General features: G+C 46.3%; 1 protein-coding gene and 1 pseudogene across 1 annotated transcript in view; one reads left to right on the top strand and one right to left on the bottom strand.

Annotated features, from left to right (window-relative positions):
• Positions 1-12,970, top strand: part of LOC135214842 (cingulin-like) — a 478,670-nt gene that overhangs the window by 326,255 nt on the left and 139,445 nt on the right. The window lies entirely within an intron of this gene.
• Positions 1-12,970, bottom strand: part of LOC135214843 (palmitoyltransferase ZDHHC17-like) — a 208,078-nt pseudogene that overhangs the window by 192,202 nt on the left and 2,906 nt on the right.

Genomic DNA, 12,970 nt, shown 5'->3' with positions numbered 1-12,970 from the left:
AGTTCACTATATAGTGATCAAATGGTCTTGTTAAACTTTACTCTATAATATACTGAACTGGACCTGGTACTCTGTAAGCACTCCACATAAGTGGGGGTCATGCCATTCTTATCCATTAGATAACATTAGCCCCTCTGGCAACCAGGTATGCAACAATGGCTGTGTGACCAAATTGAGCTGCTAGATGTATGCATGAACATCCTTCACCACTCACGTAATGAGGGATCTGCGCCATACTTCATTAATAATACTACCATTCCAAGGTGGGACCCTGTCTGTGAACTGGGTGACAAAGTAAGAATTAGGAATAAAATATAAAATACATTTTTTAATAAAAAATATAAAAAAAATTATGAAACACATCTACACTAAAATGTTTAGTATACAAAACCTCGTTGCCCAATGCATTGGAGTGGGACAAGCTCACCACCAACTGCATCCACAACTGCTCCTTTACTGACATAGTACCTGATTGGTTAAAGAGAATTATAATTAAATATGCAGCATCTTTAAAACTGTAAAAATTTCTTAAAACAATTGGGACCTCACATAATTACATGCAAATTCATGTCTTACATATGGTACTGGATCTTGTGCTAAATGGTGCTTTTACCTTAACTATGGCAAGTTCAAATCGAGAGGCAGGAGCTTTTATGATGTCCAAGTTAAAAAAAAAAGTGATTCTTGGAAAACTACATAAAAAAAAATCTTTTAGGTTGTACTGAATTATTTTGATAAAATAAAAAAAAAGATATTTTGCTTCAAAACACTACAACAATAAAGAACTACAGCACTCTTCATTTAATAATGAAGTCTGGTTCATTTAATGATGTAGTCTGGTTCCAAAGTCTAGCTTGCTGAATAACCTAGTCATTAAGCAAAAATGACACTACCCTTATCCTGCCAAGGCTGTTTGTCTGAGAATTTACTTTGGCCTGCCATACTTAACTGACCTTATCCTTCATGAGGTAGTATTTTTCAAAATGTCCCCTTCTTCATAATAAACAACAAACAATTTTTAATTATCACATCTTTAATGATAAACCATATATTTCATATTTCATGCTGAGGCTACAGGAATTCCACGTGAATTTACCGTTCATGATTCTTACAGGGATTTTTCATTATCTTAACTCACATATGGATTCTTTCTTGTAATTACATGCTCAGATTGCAAATTTTAACACTGGTCTATTTGCAGCTGGTACAAGTCTTAAGATACTAAGGAAGCCTATTCACTTAAAATGTACTCTATAAAAGAAGTCTTATCCTCTAGTAAGAATGAATTTGTAATTAAACTATCGTTCAATGTCAAGTCTACTTGACAATGAGTAGCATCTTTTTCTATAAAAATTATCATCTCCAAGCGTCTTCACACAACCACTAATGTGTTCTTGTGGTTCCTTCCATAAATTTTTTTTCATTAAAGTATGTATGGCTTTCAACTCTTTATGGGGGCCACAGACCGCCCCACATTTATATATAATTTCTCATAGGGGTTGTGTAACCAACATTATTTCTCCTATTCATAAGGACTATAGAGACATTTCATTTCCAATGATATGCTCACGAATAATATGAAGCAAGTATACTGACCACATTTCTTGAAATTTGGTTCACTTTCCATATGAATGAATTTCTTACTAGAGCACAATTCTAGGTTAACATGACTATCATAGTACACACCTAACATTACTAAATATTATTCAATTATACTGTGTGCATAAGAAATTTCAAAAATACAAACATGTATTTATGGGAAAAATGCAAAAGAATCCATGTGAGTAAAACTGGACTTGACATAGGAAAAACCTATTTTCGGTAGTCACTGTTGAAACCTGAAGGAGTTACCTTTCCATGGTCTAACCAGAGCTCCATGGTAACCAGACAAATGTCAAAGAATTCTCTTTTAGCTGGTCTTGTGGCCAGGTATTGTGTTGTAACAATAAACATTACAACATGTGACAGAGTATAAATGGACTCGGGATAAGAGGGCACTTTCTCTTATCCTTAGCAGTTAATGGCAGGGGTTCCGTACCTGGGGGCCTGACGCTAACCGAAAACCGCCTCCAACCAAAATTCAAGTCTATGGGCACCACAATCCACCTTATGGTTCCCCAAACTTGTTAACGATGCTTTAGACATTGTCACGGCCAGATATTTTGCCTTAATATGTAATAACTTTGAATGAAAATGTGGAATTTCATTTCCTTAATCATTTACTATGGTCTGCATGGTAGTTTTCAGACTGTTAATGTTTCCTCCATCAATAACCAGACAACAGCGCCATAAAACCCTATGGAGGTAAAACCCAGTTATGAATCTATTTAACAAGTGCCGTAAAACTGAAATGCCGCTGACCAATACCGACGGTAAAGAAGGGCTCCCTGTACTTTAATTACATACTATAACTTCTATACAATGAAGACAAAATTGATGTAGTATGAGGGGAAAAAAGATCTATACAGTATTTATAAGGGAATAAAGGGAAAATAAGCACCTAGTAATAAAAAAGACAAACACAAAACTTATGTGCTGTTCTTTGTAAGGTTAACTCTCAACTTTGACAAAGTTTTTACAAAATGTTTACTGAATGAGATGCAAAGAGTGGGAGAGTGTGTAAAAATCCTTAAAATGAACTCATCTAATAACTACCATTATATTATTACAGTAATAATATAATACAATACAGACTCCTTCAATGTGATAATTCAATAATAGAAAGAAATAAATTCTGTATGGCAACGTTACCTAACGATATCCCGTCGATTGTTTATTGCTGCCCAATGAAGTAGGGTTACATTTTCACTGTCTCTTTTATTGATATCATATCCACCTTCAATCAACTCCTTACATCGCTCTATTGCTCCATACTGAAATAAAATTTTTTATTTTAAAAATAATTCTTTTGTTCTATTGATAAAAGAGACATAGTACCTTCCCTAAATAATTTGAAAAAAGTGATATAGTGAGGAAAACATGACTCTAAAAAAATTACTGAACTGTTTTTTTACTTAAACATGATGGACCATCAAATTAATGAATACAACAACTGACTAATCCTTGCATTGCATGGATACTCAGAAGTGGTCTGTTAACTGCTAGGTTATAACTGCCTAATAAAATACATTATGTAAGAAGCAAACTATGTAGTTTTTAAGCTAAATTTTTTCTTTGAATTGTTTAACAAGGATACTGACAATTCATGATGAACTAGCATAAAAATCTGAGCTTGTTTATTATTAAAACTGAATTCTTAGCTGTACTAATAATTTTTGCAAAATTAAAATTTATTAAGTCTTCATGAACACTAATCAGATTTTGATTATTTATTACCATAACTTATACAGTAAATTAAAATAAAATCAAACACAAAACAATACTTACTTGCGTTGCTTTAACAATATCAAAAGTAGAAAAATCTGAATCATTTGTGTTGCGAGTTGTGGGCTCCGAGTTGTGTATGCTACCAAACAGCCTCTTCCAGATCTGTCTCCTCTTCTACACCATACATACCGCTGGGATTGCATGCATCCTGTTTTGGAAAACAAATCATTTAATATTTCTGCCAACAAAGTAAAATTAATAAGAATTAAAAACAATTGTCCTAAAAGTTGTCTACTTCTCCCTCCAGTAACAGAATTTTATTGTGCTCAAGATCATAATGAAAAGATAATAATGTACAGAAGCAATGTCATAGGCCAGCAATATACTATTGAGTCAATATTCTACATAAAATCTTGAGATCAATATCTGACCTTCCAAACTTGTGAAAAAAAAAAATACATTGAAGGTAAGATGTTATTCCAATCAAATTAGGACCTTTTTGTATTTCAAATACTTAACCCCCATGTCCTTCAACACAAAAATACTTTTGCTAAGTAAACTTTATAGTATCAGATAAAATTCAGCTCATGTCATCTAGTCTCAAACTGAAAGCATGTTGATTGTTAATTAGCACAAGTTCAAGATCATCAAACAAAGAAAACAACCATCATCTACATATCGCACTACATCACAAAGAAAAACAAGGTGAAGGAAAAGATTGGAAGTTCTACCAAAGTAACACTAGTGTTAACCCCATTACTGTACGGACAGGGAAGGAAAAAATGGCAGTAGAAACATCATTAAAAAATAAATATATGCCAGTCAGCTATAAAAAACTTTAAAATAAACACTACACCGTCAGCTAGAAAAACTTATGCTATGTCAAAAGCCAGTAAAGTACGAACCTTAAGGTCATTCAGCGCTGAAATGGATATTGACAGTAAAAGGGTTGTTAAGGTGTAACAGGAGGAAAATTGTTAGGAATGGAAGTTTTGTTAGGAAAGGATGTTGAGTTAAAGGAATAAATGGGGTCACTGCTAGGGACTGAAAGAATGCTGCAAAGAACCTTAAGTAATGCCTACAGTGCATTGCATGAGGTGCACTGATGGCACTAACCCCCTATAGAGATTTCACCTTATGATATATCTTTGTAGGGTAAAACACCATGTGCGTCCAATGATCCAAAAAAGATAACTTTTTCACTCTATATTTAATTGGTGAAACAACAATACAACTGAATATTTAAGCAAACCATTCTTAAGATTAAATTTTTGTCAACAAAATGAGATATATGAAACTGCCATACAAAGTAAAATAAGCATGTGAAGTCTTCGTAAAATAACAATTTGTCGAAAATTGTATTTTTCCTAACTATACAAACCTGAGGTCCTTTACAATAGGAAGGTAACTAGCGGCAGCTGGAACGGTCGTAAGCTTCGAACAAGGGAGTTCGGTAGTTAACTGCTTGTCCAACAGTGCGTGCACCGCATGACTGGGAGGTGAAGAACCACTTTGCTTTAGGCCCAGGAAAATGCAGAGTGAGGGGTGGCATGAGGAGGGACTATGTGTAAAGGACCTCAGGTTTGTACAGTTAGGAAAAATACAATTTTTGACAAATTGTTATTTGTTCCGATACGAATACAAACCATCGGTCTATTACAATAGGAAGACTCACTTCTTGGTGGGAGGAATCTGTCTTAAGAGCAGACTGGTGTTTGCCAAACCTTGGATTCCCTCCCTGGTCATAAGAGCAGAGGGAGGGATCCTAGCCTCTGCCCAATGATCAGGGGTATGTACCGCAGGATCAATGGTCAGACCGCTCTGGGACCCCCAAGTAATAAGAGGGAGGCCAGCGTACCCTCTTAAAAACCCAAACGTCCTCCTAGCAACCAAGAACTTGTTCCTATTGCAAGAGGCAAGATGAAGTCATGGGTTTGTCTCTTGTTGGCTTCCACTTCCCCCCCCCCCCCCCACCCCCCCCCCCCCCCCCCCCTTGTTGGGGAAGTGGTGGATATTCGCTCCTATCCCTAATGAAAGGGATAGGATGGGGCTCAGTCGAGTAGCTCACCTGCATCGTATCCTGCTCCAGCGTAGTGACGACCGCGTCCCTCTGCCCACAGGTAAAGGGGGAGAAAAAGATGGGGAAGAGAAGCAGTAACACTCTCATTCACTCATCCATTCATGCAGTCACACCAGGATTCGATGCCGTTCTGTCCGCTCAGGTACTTGGGTTAAGCGACACAACCTGTTTTGAGTGCAGCTACCTCTGGTCCCAAAAGGTAAAAAGTGTCCAAGGACCTGTGGGCAATATCCCGAAGGTAGAAGGAGGCGTAGGTGGTCTGGCTAGACCAGACCCCTGCCTTCAGAACCTGCGCCACGGAGAAGTTCTTGCGGAACTCAAGGGAAGGACCAATACCTCTGACTTCGTGGGCTCTCGGACAAAGGGTACGGATGTCGTCGCTACCATCAGCTTCGTATGCCCTCCTGATCACCTCACGCAGCCAGAAAGAAAGAGTGTTCTTGGATACTTCTTTCTTAGTCACCCCGGTGCTAACGAAGAGGCGTCGACACTCAGGCCTGAGGTGCCGAGTTCTCTTCAGATAGCGCTGTAGCGCCCTCACAGGACAAAGCAGCATCTCATCCGCATCGTTGTTGGTGAAGTCCATTAGGGAGGGGATTGTGAAAGACTTGAACCAGTCGTCAGGGACCGAAGGATTCTGAGTCTTAGCTACGAAATTCGGGACGAAATCGAGCATCACAGATCCCCATCCCCTGGTATGCTTGACGTCGAAGGAAAGACCATGAAGTTCCCCTACTCTCTTCGCCGATGCCAGGGCCAGCAAGAAGAGGGTCATGAGGGTCAGATCCCTGTCTGACGACTCTCAGAGTGGCTCGAAGGGCCTGCGAGTCAGACTCCTAAGGACGAGAATCACATCCCACCCCGGAGCCTGAGTTCCCTGGGTGGGCAAGACCTCTCAAAGCTCCTCATTAGCAAGGAGATCTCGAACGAATTCGAGATATCCACTCCCCTCAGTTTCAGGACTAGGGCCAGGGCGGCTCTATATCCTTCGACTGTGGGGACAGAGAGGAGCTTGTCTTGGCGAAGAAACACAAGGAAATCCGCTACCTGCTGAAGAGTGGCTCTGAGAGGAGATAGACCCCATCTACGACACCAACCACAGAAGATGGCCCACTTTCCCTGGTACACAGCTGCAGAGGACTGTCTGACGTGCCCAGCCATCTCTGTTGCTGCTCGGCGAGAAAAGCCTCTCGCTCGCAAGAGATGGTGGATGATAGCCAGCCGTTCTACATGTGGCTGGAAGAGAAGGTTGTGCCAAAGGGGAATCTCTCTCGGTGCTTCTGCAAGCAGAGCCAGCAGGTCCAGGTACTAGGCCATTTGGGAGCCACCAGGATCATCCTGAGATTCGGGGTGGCCAGCACTCGGCTGATCACCTTGTGAATCAGACAGAACGGGGGAAAGGTGTACGCAAAGAGGTTGTCCCACGGGTGTTGAAGAGCGTCCTCTGCAGCTGTCCATGGGTCCAGCACGGCTGAAAAGAAAACCTGAGGTTTCCTGTTGTGCCGGGTGGCGAACAGATCCAACTACTGGACGCCCAAAACCCCACGGTTTTGAAGAGCCTTTCCGCCACGTCTGGGTGTAGGGGACCATTCGGGGGGTACCTATCACACCTGATCCCTACGGCTGAGCTTGTCTGCTACTACATTCCTCTTGCCTGGAATGTAGCGGGCTGACAGCTCTACCGAGTGAGCCACGGCCTACTCGTGCACACTCGCAGCGTCAAACTGGTGCAACGGGAGGGGACACTAGGCCCCCCGTTTGTTGACAGTATGCCACTACCGTGGTGTTGTCCGCACATTACAACACCACCGAGTGTCCCCATCAAGTGGTCCTGGAACTCTTGGAGAGCGAGGAACGCGCATTGAGCTCCAGGACATTGATGTGAAGGTGCTTGTTGTGATGGTCCCACACTCCTGCAGTCAGCAACTCCTCCAGGCGTGCACCCCATCCCTCGGTGGACGTGTCTGAAAACAGTAACATCTCCAGGGGGGGGGAGTGCGGAGAGGCACTCCTCCAAAGAGGTTCCTGTCGTCCAGCCACCAGGCTAGGTCCTGCCTCACATCCTCCATGAGGAACACGGGGAAGTACGGTGGGGTCTCCTGCCTGTGACCAACTCTCCTTTAGTCTGCACTGAAGAGACCGCAGGTGAAGACGCCCGTGATGGGACTAACTTCTCGAGTGGCAACAGGTGGCCGATCACGACTTGCCATCGCTGAGCTGACTGTTCCTGCCGAGACAGAACCCGGTCTGCTGCCTCCTGAATCTGCTGATCCACAAGTCGCGGGGAAGACTCACCCTGACTACCGTGTCGATCAGCATACCCAGGTACTTCATCCTCTGCTTGGGCTCGAGGTCGGACTTCTCGAAGTTCACCACGATCCCCAGATTGCAGCAGAACTCGAGGAGTCGATCCCTGTCCCGTAGCAACTGCGAGCGGGAGCTCGCCAGGACTAACCAGTCGTCGAGATACCTCAGAAGACGTATCCCTGACGAGTGGGCCCAAGCAGACACCAGAGTGAACACTCACGTGAACACCTGTGGGGCGGTTGAGAGACCGAGAGACTGGCGAATGAAACAGTTCAGGGGAGAGAGATCTATCACCGGGTGCCAGCCCTCTGAGGACTTCTCCACCAGGAAAAGACGGCTGTAGAAGCCCGGTGACCGATCCCTGACGATCTCCACAGCTCCCTTGCTCAGCATGGCTTGGACTTCCTGTCGAAGGGCTACGTCCTTTGGTGTTCCAGGAACACAGGTCTGAAGATGGACCGGGTTGGAGGTGAGGGGTGGCCGAGACTCGAAGGGTAGTAGATACCCCTCCCGAAGGACGTCTACTATCCAGGTCTCCGCTCCATAGCACTGCATGTTGCCCAATGGCTCACAAGGCACACCCCACTTCCGGCAGCAGGTGAGGGGGAACGCCGTACCTAGCGTTCTGCCTTTTCTCTTTAGACTTCTTCCCTGCTCCCTCTCGTGGGGAGGAGGGCTGATTGCGACCGCTCCTGGCAGAAGTCGAAGGCAGAGTCTTTCCCCGGGTCTTTGACGATGCGATCGTCTTTGCAGCCGAGGAAGCGCTAACCAAACTCTTGGGCTTGGCCGCAGTCGATCAAGGCTGCCCAGACGCCTTCGAGACTGCCTGGTGTACCAGACGGTCACTGTCATCAGTGCGCCGTCTTTCCACCGCAGCGTCCACCATCTCTCCTGGGAAGAGAGAGGAGTAACTCCGCACTGGTCCGTTGCGAAGACCCAGTGCCGCCTCACGCCCAGGTTGGCCCACAGGTTTGCCGTCTGGTGGGCGAGGAAGGAGATGGCTCTTCCTCCAGACTGGCACAGCCTCCCGAAAGCCGGGTCACCTTCAGGAATGATATTTCCCCCCCGAGGTGGCCGTGACCTTGGAACACTGTGAGGGACCACAGGTCCAACTAGGAGACTACTGGAAAAAGCCGCCATGGCGGTAGATTCCAGTGCAAGTGCCTCTTGCTGAGAGAACCCACAGGTTCTCCAACGGAGCTGCTGCAGAGACACCTCTGGAGTTTAGCCTAGCTAGCTCCGGGTTACTGTTTTGGGCGGCATCGGATCCTACCGTGGCATGTAGAACTTCCTCTGTTCGCAGTAGAGGGCGGGGGAAGTAGCTTTGTTGGACGACCTACCATACCGTACCGAACCCTCCTGTCCCGGAGACAAGCGAGGCCCACCCCTAGCCCAGCACCGAGTCGGCCAGCTCTGATCGCGTCCTGGGTTCCTTCTTAGGACCCCAAAACAACTCAAGTCGGGACGTGGGCTCAGAAGGTGGGAGTGGCGATCCTTCCCCGAGGTCGTTGTGCTGACGAATCAGCGCAATGACCTCCGCAAACGAACTCTGGATCTTGGGAGTGACTGCATCTTGAGGAGTAGGACCGTAAAGCCCCTCCAACAAGAACGATTCTCGAGACCCTCCTCCTTCAGAAGGAGGAACAGTGACAGACCCCTCCTGGTCTCCTCCTACCACTTGCGCATACGACCTGGTCGGTCCTAAGACCGTGCCTGGCTCATAGGGCGTTGTGGTGGGATCGCTCACGATCGCTCCGTGTCGCCTCGCCCTTCCCGGTGTAGCCCGAGGAAGTTGAAGGAACCGGAGAGGAAGACTTGGCGCTCCCCCCTCGCTCACCGACAGAACCAGTGTGCTTGTGGGGCTGCAGGCAATTGCCAACCCGCGGTGGCGATCGAGCTGCAGGCCTGGTTGCGCGGTTCTCCTGGGAAGAGCGGCTCCGTTCCCGTGCGTCAGAGGAGTTGCTGCTGGCCTCCCTACCCGCCTGGTCTTGATGGGAGTGGCAGTCAGGAGACTTGCACAGACCACTGTCGCGGTGGGATCGGTGCCTGTCCTCACGGCGCATCGAACCGCCGGAGCCAGCCGAGGCTGGTTCCTACGATCGAGGGGGCCTCTTCCTAGCCTCAGCCCGTGGCCGGTCTGGGACCGTCACGTCAACCCTGGTAGCCTGTGGCTCGCTACGAGAGCGATCGCTGGCCTGGCGAGAGTCACCTGAGCGACTCTTGCCAGTCTTCCGCTCCATGCCTTGGTCCTGGCGCCAAGCGAACTCGGAAACCTGAACCTTGGCTGTACGGTCACCCGCAGGAGATCGTACACTCGGTACCTCTCGCAAACGAGAGGCCAAGCCGGAACCTGGTGTAGCGGTAGACCTCTAACACCAGGTGAGGAAGTACCAGTGTTAGCCGGTACCCCTCTGGTCCCCGTCTTCTTCTTCCTTGCCGAAGGAGAGACGGGCCCTGCTCCCGAAGAAACAGGAGGACCAGCGGAAGAAACCCCCATCTCACCTGAGCGAGACGAGCCCTTAGAAGCTCCCGAAGGAGACTTCTTAGGGGGGGAGGAGGCAGCCTTCTTCTTCCTTGGCTGGGAAGCCTTGGAAGTCGAAGGAGAAAAGGCGGCAGCAGACGACGACGAAGAAGACGACGACGACACCTTCCTCTTCTTCGTCAGCTACCTCAGGACAGACGTCAGGTCCTCCATCCAGGACGGAGCCAGGGCTATTGCCGAAGTAACACGGCCCGGCTGCACCTGTCCAGAAGGACCCGCGAGTAGGGCAGCAACACCACGGGCAGGAACGACGTTGGCAGGGGCTGGTCCAGGCACGGCAGGTACGTCAGGAGCGGCAGGTATGGCAGGCACATCAGGAACGGCAGGAGACGGGGCAGCAGCCAGCGACATCCTGGGAACTGGTGGAAGATCCAGGGGTGAACTCTTAGGGCACCGAAAGTTGGGGGCTGGGGGGCGAGAGCGATGAACCCAGGTGGAGGCGGCACACCCCTCCTCGGAAAGCCAGCAATCGAAGCCTGCACCGCAGCTGAAGGAGTCACCGAAGCCACATGCTGGGTATAGACTAAGTGAGGAGGGGCGGTATACTACCCCAGAGTCGACACGGTGGTGGTGGTGGCAGTCACCGGTCCATGGGTGACCGGAGCAGCACCCGCCAGAGATTCAGCAGCCCACGAACGCTCGGTGAGCCCTGGAGACCCAGCGAGAACCATACCTAGCCGAGGTCGTCGCCCGCAGCAGAAGCACCTGAGGAGCCAAAGGTCGGGTTAGTAGGAGGGGTTACCCATCGCACAGGGGGGACAAGACCCACCCCGAGCGAACGGAAGACCCCGAATACAATTGTATGTCGGGGTATCTCACTCCCTCCTCTACGCTCGACAGATCGGGCGAAGAGAACGAACGAGAAAAAACCCCCCCAAAGGGGAAGGAGCCATAACACGGGAAGCTGAGATGGCGGCAGGAAGGAAGACAACGTGTCTGTGACAAGGGAATCGCCGGAGAGCTTTCTGAGGACTCCTTGGCAGGCTTACGACGCTTCCTCCTACCTTCATACAGCACCCACTGCTCCTCCGACCATTACAGGGCTCTGCCTGAGAGCATTCACGCCCCTGGCACTGAGCACATAATAAATGAGGATCTACTTCAGGGAAGGAGTGGAAGGCCCCACACTTACGGCCTTCCACACCAGGGCAAACTCTGCGGCTGATGGGGGGGCGCGGGGACAACTCCAATTCACGAGGATCCATATCAAAATAATTGGCAAAAAAAGAAACTACACGTACTTACAGTTATTCTTGCACACACAAACAAACCAAGTTTGAGAATAAACACAAAGCATACGATGAAGAAGCAGGCAGAGAGAAACGCAGATCACGTCCATCCACCAATGCGGCTGAAAGCAAAGTGGTTCTTCCTTCCACCTCCCAGTCGCGGTGCACGCACTGTTGGACAAGCGTTAACTACCGAACTCCCTGTTCGAAGCTTATGACCATTCCAGCTGCCGCTAGTTACCTTCCTTTTGTAAAGGACCAATGGTTTGTATTCATATCGGAACAAATATATGTTCAAAGTGGTTTTTAAATCCAAAATGGTATATGATGGTTGTGTGTGCAATTTGGTTCTACAATCTGGACCACGTCCTTCCCAGCGTGCATTTGAACAATATTTGCGTATATATGTAACGTTTTATTGATATTACTCAAGATTTCGCAAAATAAAAACATTTTGTTGCCTATACTAGTGAAAGTATGAGACATCTTATTCCTGAGGTCATGTTTTGAAATGAAATATATTTTTACCTTGTAATCGGTGGTTTTATCCTTACTGCCATCACAACTGAAACTCCACAGTGCTTATTTGATTGTAATACGACATTTTGTTCTTATTCACTCCAAAGCCAAAATTCTGGCTTGAAATAAGTGAGAGAGCGTTTACAGCAAAGCCATGTATGGAATAATTTCTCAGCCTTGTTGTACATCTGGCAGCCAGAATCTACGAGCAGACATTTTAGTGAATTGAGTATGAAAAAATTTGTACTTTTATGCTAGCACTTTTCTTTTAATTAAGCCTATATTACTATTGATGGTCTTTTTTTTTTTTAAATGTATGGCTGAAATAAATTGTTTTTAATTTTTAATAATTGTACGGCTGAAACAAATGTAACCTTAATGTTTGTGTGCTAGGAATGGCAAGTCATCGTTTGCCAATTTAGTGGAACTTGACACATACGCCCGATGCCTTTACAAACTGTGTCCATGAATTTTAGATGTCATAGTAATGCAATAACGATAAAATTGCTCTAATAGTTGTGTTTATATATTACAAATACCGTAGATATGCTAAATTCACTTCTTTCCACGGTTTTATGAAAGTCTTATCCCAAGTTTGGAGAGTAAACACAAACCAATTGACAACAGTGATAGAATGATAGGGAAGCGCGAACAACACATAGCCAATGTTCAAAGCAAAAACGATGAAATTTGTGTCAGGAATCAGGTTACTTTTACTACAACAAATATTTTCAAATAATTATCATGAATACGTAATAAATTTATGCAATTCATAACCTTTTTCTGGTGTTTAACTATTTCAATGTACTTAACGCACCTCTTTCTTCTTCCCCAACAATCGCCAGGTTTTCCCAGTCGCAAGCATACACACATAGAGGTATCGAGGAAAGTGCTAAAGTTATTTTTGGGAAAGTGGTCGCGCTACCATACAGGTGGTCGCCTGGTGGCACAGCATGTTTTACCATA

Source organism: Macrobrachium nipponense, chromosome 46, assembly GCF_015104395.2.
Source record: "Macrobrachium nipponense isolate FS-2020 chromosome 46, ASM1510439v2, whole genome shotgun sequence".
NCBI classification, from domain to species: domain Eukaryota; kingdom Metazoa; phylum Arthropoda; class Malacostraca; order Decapoda; family Palaemonidae; genus Macrobrachium; species Macrobrachium nipponense.
This window is presented reverse-complemented; position numbering and strand designations above follow the sequence as displayed.